Raw genomic sequence first — 11415 nt, forward strand, 5'->3', positions numbered from 1 at the left:
TATGTATAATTCATGTGGTTTTCAATACCACAATAAGAACCGGAATTCAAATCTTTGGGCTAGTGGATTTACTATGATCACAGTAATGCTTTTGTGTAATATATGACCATCATTTGTTCTACAGCAATCCTATTCAGGATTATTTTGTCGTAGAGAATTAAATCATAAGTCATACAGAACCGAATGCCAATTGGTATTATTGGGGATCACTCTAGATCGGGCAGAAGAATGTTTTGCAGTACCAGGGTGTTCCAGGGTGGTCTCCCATCCGAGTACTGACCCGGCCCTCCACTGCTTGGCTTCCAAGATCAGACGAGATCGGGCATCTCCAGCGGGGTATGTCCGCAATTATTTAATCTGCCCGTTCAGTCAATCCCAATACCCGTATCGCCAAAATTATATATCCAAAGTGATCTGAATCAGTCGTATGTTCAGTATCTAGATTTATCTTATGCCCATGGAAATGAAATTATAGCAATATATTTATCATGTGCAATAATTATATGCATGGGCGTCCACTGTGCAATTTTAGCAAAATTCCGATAAGGACAATTATCATATATAAATATTCTATGCAAGGGCGTCCACTTGCATAGCCGGGATAAAGTGGTGATATATGATGAGGTGACAATTATAGCAATCCTGTTGCTGTCATAATTGTTGTATACTGGTTCGTGTATTCAACAAAAATTATAGTATATGTAGCCTCTAATAATTTATATCACACACACCGATCCAAATTCTCACTATATGTGAGCCTCTAAAGCCTGATCATACATTTGCAAAAAAATTCTTACAACGTATCAGAGAGGCTATAGTGAGAGAGGAAATAAACAGCTAAGAATGTTCTTCGATACCCATAGCAGATGGCAATGTACATGAAGATAATTAAATAGCAGTTTGCTGCAAAGTTGAAGCTAAACCACAGCTTGAAAATTATTTGTACAATAATCTGCCATACTTAAACGTATACCTAGTTCACTCCCAATACCTATTGGGTACCACACAACTCCAGCACCTCTTGGAGCAACCAGAATTTATACATGCACTATAATATCCAGATAGCTATAGGACTTAACCTATCCGTAATAAGCATATAGAGACAGTGCGTGTAATTGCTCACATAATATCAATATCTTCAGCGGAAGTTTTTGTAAGATGTCTATGTATATACACATACACACAGGCAACATCTCAGTGTATTAATTTAAGGCAGATTAATAACCTAGTGTGGCTGCAATAAATATGCTGAAAAAAAGGAGTTTTTAGGTATAAGGTATGAGTTCATACAATACCAATACCAATCCTGCTGTAGGAGCTGTCTGTGGAAAACTGCCGCTGGTAGGTCCTGTAAGTAAAAAAGGGCTCCGGAGGTGCAGTAGAAATGAAGCCGTATACTGACTTCAGTGTGGAGGGTGTGGAGAGGTTGTCAGCTGTTTCCTTAACGCTGCTCGGACCCACATGCAGCCGCTGCTCTCCAAGATCGTGCAGCGTGTAGTCGCGGTGTGTCTCCCAGCTCTCAACGGCTTGCCGCTGTTGCCCGGGTAACTGTCCTTGAGTTCCGGTTGTTGCGATCACATGTGCGCACCACGTGACCGCAGAATAGAGTGACGTACGTTTCGCAGAGTAGCTTGATCACAGAACGTAGTGTGATCAGTAGGAGTTTTTTATTTAAGGACGGTGCTGGATGCTCATTGGTTGTTGAGTTATGATGGACACTTTACTACACCTATCCTTGGGTCTGTTGGAACATCAGTCAGAGTAAAGGGAGAACATGATGATCTGAACGCTAATATGTATCCAATAATTGACACTTATTAATTAAGTGATATTGTTGTTGTATATGCCTGTTTGATAATTAATTGGGATTTGGAATTGTTGTAATATTAAATATAATAATTAATCCTGGTGCACAAATCTCAGTAACCCAAAATAAATAGTAGGATTTAAAATCTACAGAGTTAATTGACATAGGGGTGATATAGAAATAACTATGTGCGTGTCGTTGTGCATATCTGTATAATAAGTGGATTGGCAACGTGAGATATCCCCAGCGTGCTAAATTATGAATTAAAAAACTTATATGGTAATTTATTTGATAGGAGTGTGATAATGAAATGTGAAATATATGTATTTTAAATAAAACAGTGAAAGGGAAGGGGAAATAATAGAAAAGTGCCTATATGTGATTTATTAGGAGAAGGAGAGGGCAAAGACCTAATAAAAAGGGGGGGGGAGAAAGGGGAGAGAGGGAAGGTAAATTGAAGAAGGGGGAAGAAAATATATATTGCTATAATTTCATTTCCATGGGCATAAGATAAATCTAGATACTGAACATACGACTGATTCAGATCACTTTGGATATATAATTTTGGCGATACGGGTATTGGGATTGACTGAACGGGCAGATTAAATAATTGCGGACATACCCCGCTGGAGATGCCCGATCTCGTCTGATCTTGGAAGCCAAGCAGTGGAGGGCCGGGTCAGTACTCGGATGGGAGACCACCCTGGAACACCCTGGTACTGCAATAAATTATTCTGTCCGATCTAGAGTGATCCCCAATAATACCAATTGGCATTCGGTTCTGTATGACTTATGATTTAATTCTCTACGACAAAATAATCCTGAATAGGATTGCTGTAGAACAAATGATGGTCATATATTACACAAAAGCGTTACTGTGATCATAGTAAATCCACTAGCCCAAAGATTTGAATTCCGGTTCTTATTGTGGTATTGAAAACCACATGAATTATACATAACATAGTGTTATATTTTCGCGTAGCTATACTATTCACGTACAATTCACTCCTATAATCACCTTTTAATAATGAATTAATAAAGTTATGTTTTATCAGAATTGATTAATACACACCCAATCCTCTGAATTAGAGTGCTCCCACACAAGAGTCTACTTTCCAACTTTCTATTGTTGGGTTTTCTTAGTTGATACTCCTATTGACTCTTGGGAGCACCACTGATAGCAACAAATATTTGCAAAAGGATTATCAATCCACATGAACAAGGTTGCTGTATCCATAACGCAATTAGCGTCATAAATCAGTTTTTCAGAGGGCATTAGAAGTTTATTGCAGACTAGTGCGGTCCCAAAAAAAGCCTTTTTTCCAAGGTTTGTAAACATGCATGAATCTTACAGACAATTGCTTAAGTTTACAATTATAAATTTTATAAGGTAAGGAAACATGCATATATTTGACAATTAATTGATTTAATTCCATTGACTAGCTTATTTGATGATGATGCTCTGCTGATTTAATTGCCTATTATACTCTGCTGTTGCCGTTTCTCAAAAGAAAACTTAGTAAAAGATTGTTTCATGTTTATAAAAGTTTTAATGCAGTTTACGTTTTCAACAGAAAACACACAGGCAGTCTGCCTGAGGAAGTGGCTGAGCTACAGTATGAAACAAGATTCCAAATAACTAGGATTCATTCTGTTTTTATTTTGTGTTTTATTTTTTTCTTGTAGTTGATCTATATTTGTAAGTGTTTGTTATCTGACTTTTTAGTGCCAACAGCCTAGTTAAAAGTATGTTATTTTTGTTTATTAAATTAGTCACTATCTGTATAGGAACCGATGAGTTCTAAGACCTAAAATATGATGTATCAGCACAAAAGAAAATAGCCCCTATTAAAATATGTATGCATGTTATTCATATATTATCTATGGACAGCATTTGTTCCTATTACAACTCAAATATCAGTCTATCAAATCTCTGTATCTCCACTGATATTAGATATGCAGAATTCAAATTCAAAGTTTCTCTACTAATTAGTATTCCAAAAGAAAATCTGTAGTATAAGAAGAGGGAAGCAAAAAGTACACTTGATTCTAAAACATCACACCAGGATTGTACTATTATAATAAACGTAAAGCCTGCAAAACAGCAAAGACAAAAGGTACAAAGACCATCACCAAGTTTATTCAGGAATTGTGAAAAAGAAAATTTAAGACCAAAGATAGAATGAGCAGTAATACAAAGAAGTGATTAGCATGTTTATGCAGTCTACAATATGTAGGCCATACAGCAAGGAAATTATATACAGTACAAGAAATAAAGAAAAGGAGATAACACACAGTGTCCGATAACATTTTAGAGCCTTTCATGAATGCAAACCTAGTCTACTAAAAATGTATAGCAAAACATATCTCATGCACCAGGAAGAGACGTGCACTAATTGCAATCTAATAGATCCACACCAAAAGAGAGATTGCCATCTCTCTTTCACAAAAACTGAGTAAGAAATCAAAATATAGGTGGTTCTTGGTACATAGGGTATAGGCACTAATATTTTATAAAATATATCAAATATTTATTTATCAGTCCACCCAATGGCAAATATATCACCTATATGTGTAATACAAAATAGAGAATGCAAATAAATACTTCCTGGTAGAAATCAATTGGTTAAAATCAGATATAAAAATCACACAAACTGTATAGTGATAGATAAATATTAGTAAAAATAAAATAAGTCACCAAAGTTTATAAAGGGTCCCCGTTTTGCGCATGCAAATATATGCTCTCACCTATATATTTAAAATAGTTATCCACATTAACATTGACTATAAATGTGCAGCTGTCTGTTGAAATCTCATTCATTGTAAATTAATGGTCATGGATCTCTCAATAGATGAAATATCTCCAGAAAACTTAACTTGGGCTTGTAAATAATGTCGGTCTGCCATTCTGAGCCCAGGAGTATACTTGTGCCAGTAGGTCACAACCAGTGACAAGGACTGCAGACTCCCATGTAAAATCCGTAATCCTGCTCAATGTCAGTAAACCAGATGCAGTCCGCGACTGCACTGGCTTCACTGTGAGTGGCAGTGACTTCCTATTAGAAGTCCTACCTGTCAGTCACAGACACATAAGACAGTCCCATTGGGAGGAGTTTTCTTCCTCTGGGACTGCCAGACCAGGCTGCAATAAGCAGAGAGCTGGCTCCCCCTGCCTTTCACACAGTTAAATCCGGCTTCAATGGGCTGCAGTTGATGCAGTGCATAAAAGCCGTGGGTTTATGCATGTGCAGTCGCACCATGGCATCTGCGCATGTGTATATCCTGCCACTTGCCAGATTAATTGAGTAGGTGCTGGGACCTGGGGATGTCTGTCTCCCCTCCCCTCTGGTAGCTGCCAGTGATGTGCAGTGAGGTGAGGCAGAGCCTTTTCCTCTCATACTAAAGTATTCACCAGAGTCTTAACTATATAAAGTATATTAAAAATATAAAGAATATATTAGAAATATTTTTTTTGTATTATTCTAATAATTTTTATATTCAAAATACTGGAGTAAAAGTCTATGGCAGGCGATGCAGTGCCTCCCCTACCTACCTTTTCTGTACATCTCTGATCAGAACTCACCAAATTTCCAGCAGTATATATTACTACACCTGTGTATAATGTCCACATGCACCCTTGGGCTCAAAAATTGTGTGTAAATCTGGCTCTGGTACTAGCCAGTGCCTCCCCAGCAATTTACCTCACCACACATTCATAAAAGTAAGAAGGAGCCGACGCTGGTCACAACTCAAAGACACTGTGAAATGCCTGACTCATCAATAGTCCAATGAATGCTTTAGGATGAGAGTCCAAGGTGTATTCCATACTGCGCATGCATGGCGGCCATTTATTCCATGATTTTTTGCTGCAGCTACAGATAAGTATTAAACAATGGGCGCAGTGTGTGCAATGTGGGCTCCCCTGGACCCAGGGGCCCGTGTGCACTGCACACATTACACCCATTATTGAAATGCCAATGGATACAGGTGATTTTCATATATCTAACGGTAGCAGTCCGTATACACACAATTGTAAAAAATTTCGACAATAGTATTTTCATATTTATTCAAGTGTTATCATTTTTAATTTAATTATATACATGTATACATTTTCTGAAAATGTATTTGCACCTTAATCATATTTTTGACAGTGACAGACGCTTTTTTCACTATTCAAATGAAGTAGAATAATTAAATATGTTGGTTAGAATAATTCAGAAATAGAGAAACTGGGCCCTAAATCCAGTGATAATGCTGATTTTCTTTGTCACCCCAATTTATCATAAAAAATATCGCTGGGGCATCTAAGCAATACACACCTACCCCTGTGACAGTGACCAGTACGATCAGGGTTAACTTATCATTTAGTCTGGCTAGAACTGATGTAGTACTATTCAACAGTACTTGTTAAAAAAAAGTCATAATTGAAAAACTTTAAAATGAACTGAAAGAAACAAAAGTATATTTAAAAGAATAAACAAAAAAATGTTCACAAAAAAAACCTTATTCAAAAGAAAACATTTTTATATGCTTTTCATTTGTATTGGTTATAACAGAAATATTTTAAAACAGAAATGCTGCTGTGATACTTAAATACTGTAGACTTCCCATGCATTTTGGTAGCTACAGTATCTCTTGCAAAAGCCATGGAAGCATACCAGCTGAAGGAATTATTGCAGCCATTAACCCTGTCATGTATAAGATGAAGCAAGAAAAGCCCTATCTCCAATGGAAAAAAAATAACTAAAGTAAAACATTTCACCGCAATAGGTCTATCAGCGCATTAATAAACCAACCCCAGACTTGTATAAGTAGGAAAGCAAGGGGGGAATTGCAAACAAATATTGCAGACAGTACATCTGTTTTCCATTGCTTAGCCTATTAACTCTGTGATACGATGCATATATCATGAAATGTGGGCATTTAGTTTAAATGCATGTTCAGATTAACATGGGACGATAATCAAGTTTCCTGATGGAAATTTTACTTACAGTAAAAAGGAGTAACAGAAATCACATTACCACAAAGAAGCAGTAAGAGTTCTAGGTTGCGCTACTTTATGTTTTGTACAGTAAGTGCTGGCAAACTGAAATATTATACATTACGTCATGTCATACATTACAGTATGTCTCTCGTGTATGTGTACTGTACATTAAATAAAGTTTTTATTTTAGGATAACTCTTTGGTGTTTACATGTTAATTTTATAATGTTTAAAATCTAAATGTGTCACTTACTTTTACTGCAGTACATTGTTATTTTTACTCTTTACTACATTTGGACAGAGAACATGTCTGTGACTGGTTATACATCTGTTTCAAATTGTTCTACTTGGGTTTTTGTTTCATGGAAGGAAATCAAGTTGGACAAATTTTTATTTGGATGAAATTCAGGAGACTGGGTGTGGTGTTAAATCTAACAGAATAAGGACAGTGAATTTAATATACTGTAATTGATATACAGTATATTCTATTTACTTAAACCTATATATTGTCATGTCTCCAGGTCACAAATCATATATTTAATCATTTCAGAATTATATAATTGAAAAAGGGTTTATCATCAAATTAGAACACAAAATTATGATATCATATGTCAACATACAACAAATATAAGCATCAAAAAAGACACTATTACACTTTATAGTACAGTTGGTGAATGATTTCTGCACAGGTTTCTAGCAAATTGATATTAACTGCATGTAGCAAACTGAATAGGACATATTTTAAAGAAATAAAAATATTAACACATACTGTACAAGCGAGACATGCAATATTTGATTGTATAAGACAAATTGCCTTTACATATGCCAAGAGATATTAAGCATTAAGAAATATTGCATGTCATACATGATGCAGAAAAACATCAGGTTAACTACATCTAAGAAGACCTTCCCCTCCAATAAGTAATACTCTACAAAACATCCTTTTGTAAAATGCAAATGTAACCTATTTAAACTGTATTTGTTTTTCTATTTTTGTAACAAATTTGTATACATAACATGTCAGCCAAATGATGTTATATATTGATTTTATTACTCTTATGGCTTCCAGTATGTTGGTCAGACAATTAGGACACTCAGAATGAATTTGTGAAAATCAGTGATACATAAAAGTAAAAATACTTAACACATTATATGATTATTATTTATTTTTTTATTTCATGCAAACCATGTATACAGTATAATTCTGTGTACAAGATAATTGTGCTGGGTGATGGAGAAGGAGATAGACTGGCATGACTATGGAAAGGGGAAAGTTTCTGAATTTAGGGCATGCCACAGTTTATGTCTGTACGCAAATACAATTACAACTGAGATTTTCTAGGTTCTAGAGCTGCAAATGTTAGCAAGTGAAGCTGCTGCCCAGAAATAAAAAGAGATGCTTCCAGGAGCCATAGCAAACTCATTCTCAATAGCAAACACATTTGCAGACTATGGGGTATATTCAATTGGTGTCGAACCCCGCAGCATTCGACTGTCGATACCCTCCTTCCTGGGCACTGAATTCGACATATTCAATTTGAAATGGATTCGACATGCCTCGAAAGTGACCCATGCTCGGATTATGGGCGGCCGGGATTCAACTTCATGAACATCACAATCTGGTCAGAAAAAGGCTCCATTATTGTAGTCAGTGTAAATAAATATGATATATATGTTAAAAACGCAAATTGCCCTAAAAAAAACGATTATACAAGACAGCCGACTGTGCAATGGCTGCTCTACTCCCTGAAGTCTCAAGCATAGGAGTTGCTCTACTCCCTGAAGTCTCAAGCATAGGAGTTGCTTTGGTGAAGTGTAATCTGGGTAAAAATGTTGAATTATGGGTACATTCCTTCCCTCAGCCCAGTAAAGAAAAAAATATTCGAGGAAAAATCTAATAATGTGGCTCATAAATATCATAAATACAAAAACCAATTATATAATTACTTAAACTATAAATAGATATGATAGCAGAAATCACAAAACATCAAAAAAATGAAAGTATTTAAAATTTCTTGTCAGCTCATGACAGAAAAACTTGTCGCAATGAAATTGTCGAAAGTCATGTCAAAAACCAATGATACCGATTCGACAATCTTCAATTGAATATACGTTTGTCAAAAAGCCGGATTTTTAACATTACAGACACTCGACTGTCAAAGACTGTCAAAGAGTCAAAAGTTGAAACGGATCCAACAGGTTTTTTGTCGAAATTGGCGTATTGAATTGTCGAATGCAATTCGACAGGTTTTTTTTTTTTGACGAAAAAGCCCCGTTTTCTGACAAAACGAGGGATTCAACACCAATTGAATATGCCTAATTCACGGTTGATTGCAGCCGCAAATTTGTTAACAGTTGGGCATAACCATGGGGGTATTTCAGACCTGATCGCTTGCTAGCGTTTTTTGCAGCGCTGTGATCAGGTCAGAACTGCACATTTTCAGGGAGTGGTTGGAAAAACGCAGGCATGTCCAAGCGTTTGCAGGATGGGTGTCTGACGTCAATTCTGGTCCCGGTCAGGCTGAAGTGATCGCAGCGGCTGAGTATGTTCTGGGCAACTCAGAAACTGCACAAAGTGTTTTTGTACCGCTCGGCTGCACATGAGATCGCACAGTTGCACAGCTGAAATACACTCCCCGGTGGGCGGCGACTATGCGTACGCTGGACTACAAAAAAACACAAGAGAGCGATCAGATCTGAATTATCCCCATGTGCACTGCAGGAGGAGCAGATATAACATGTGCAGAGAGAGTTAAATTTGGGTGGTGTGTGTTCAAGCTGAAATCTAAATTGCAGTGTAAAAATAATGCAGCCAGTATTTACCCTGCACAGAAACAAAATAACCCACCCAAACCTAACTCTTTCTGCACATGTTATATCTGCCACACCTGCAGTGCACATGGTTTTGCCCAACTGCTTACAAATTTGCTGCTGCGATCAACTCTGAATTACCCTTTATATGCAAAAATGAGAAACATTGGGCCTAAGGATTGGTCTATGGCTACGCAGACTGGCCACAGCAGTAACAATGCAGGCACCATGTTTTTACGCATACAAATACAAGGCAGACGGCAGTTACATGCACCGCCATGACGTGCCTGTGTTTTTGCAACCACTACTTTTAACATCTTCAAACGGTAATTTCCTGTCAGTCACATCTCTATGATCGTAGGGGCATTGGGACACATATGCATTGCTGATAATCGCTCTGTTGCATGAACATCAACCACTGAATACAAACATGAATTAGGCCCTTTATTCCCTATAGCAGTGGTTCCCAAAGTTTTTTAAATCACGGTGCCCTAAAGTATCAGATTTTTTTTATGGCATCCTTATGCTAAAGGTTTCTTATTTAGAAAGTCGTAAAAAAAATAAGTACATTGTGTTTGTACTTTATGTCATCCTTAGGCTCACTTACGTGGCGAGGGACATAATTTGCTTCCGTTTGTCCTCATATTTTATGATGGGATGCTACAAGCACTGATTTTGCTTATTACTTTGATCATAAATAAGTTTAATTGATCCTAGACAACCAGCTCAGGGAATCCCTGCAAGTGCCTTGAGGCACCCCCCTGCTTAAGAGGTTTAATTATTTTTATTTTTTATTTTACTATATTATTACATTAAAGTTGTATATGAATAGTTAAATATTTTATTTTTAAAGTATATGTACATCTACTGGCAATATATTGTTTATATGGGTTTTGACAAGAAAATCCTTATGTTTTTAATGTCAATGCAAAATTGCAAAACTCCATTGATTAAGGATCAGACATAGCTAAATAGGCTACATATTACAACATGATGTTCTGTATGGGATGTAGTTATGTGACCAGCGGATAGGAGACCGCCGGTCACTATACCGATGCCGGAATCCCAACCGGTGGGCAGCCTGACAGTCTATTGCGCTCACCCCACCCCACCCTGCCGGCAATCTAAACCCCGGGATCCCACGTCAGTATGGTGACTGGCTGAATCCCAACCGCCTGTTTCCCATAGCCAACCCCAGATCCGTATAGCCTATCAGTGAGACCATGAAACACACATCATGAAGTCTTTAACATGATTAACTTGATTCTTTCCTTTTAGCATTGGTGTAATCTGTGGATTTCACTAAGACTACAGTTCTGCTTAACTCCCATTTTCTGCATTAACCGCAAGTGTACCAGACCCTTGGACAGTGACTACATTCTTAACAATAATCAATAGCTGCTTTACTTGCTGCATATACAGTATGCGATACTGGTTATCATCTTAAATATACTTTGCAATCATTACTTTCTGTTGCAATTATATTATATTTTCTGCTCAGCCTATCACTATAGAGCTCTGTTAAGCATAGTCAACATAAAGTACCGTGTGTGTCTGTGTGTGTGTGTGTGTGTGTGTGTGTGTGTGTGTGTTTATTTGCAGCAACTGAAAGATACAACATAAATTGAGCCTTTCCTAATAATCAGGGTGCATCCCTTGGAAAGCTAATCATTATGGGTTTTACATGTTTATATTTAGAAATGTCATGTCTGTTGGCATCTTTTCTGTATCACTAAAATTTATATACTGTACTTGTTACTTACCTTGTATTAATTAATTATTTATTTTTGTTTATTATTGCTTACTTTATACAT

General features: G+C 36.8%; 2 pseudogenes; one reads left to right on the forward strand and one right to left on the reverse strand.

Moving 5' to 3' along the window:
* Positions 1–230: 230 nt before the first annotated feature.
* Positions 231–350, reverse strand: LOC134945074 (5S ribosomal RNA; annotated as a pseudogene).
* A 2065-nt stretch (positions 351–2415) lies between these two features.
* On the forward strand, positions 2416–2535 carry LOC134943800 (5S ribosomal RNA; annotated as a pseudogene).
* Positions 2536–11415: the final 8880 nt, after the last annotated feature.

This window comes from Pseudophryne corroboree, chromosome 1 (assembly GCF_028390025.1).
Source record: "Pseudophryne corroboree isolate aPseCor3 chromosome 1, aPseCor3.hap2, whole genome shotgun sequence".
Lineage (NCBI taxonomy): Eukaryota > Metazoa > Chordata > Amphibia > Anura > Myobatrachidae > Pseudophryne > Pseudophryne corroboree.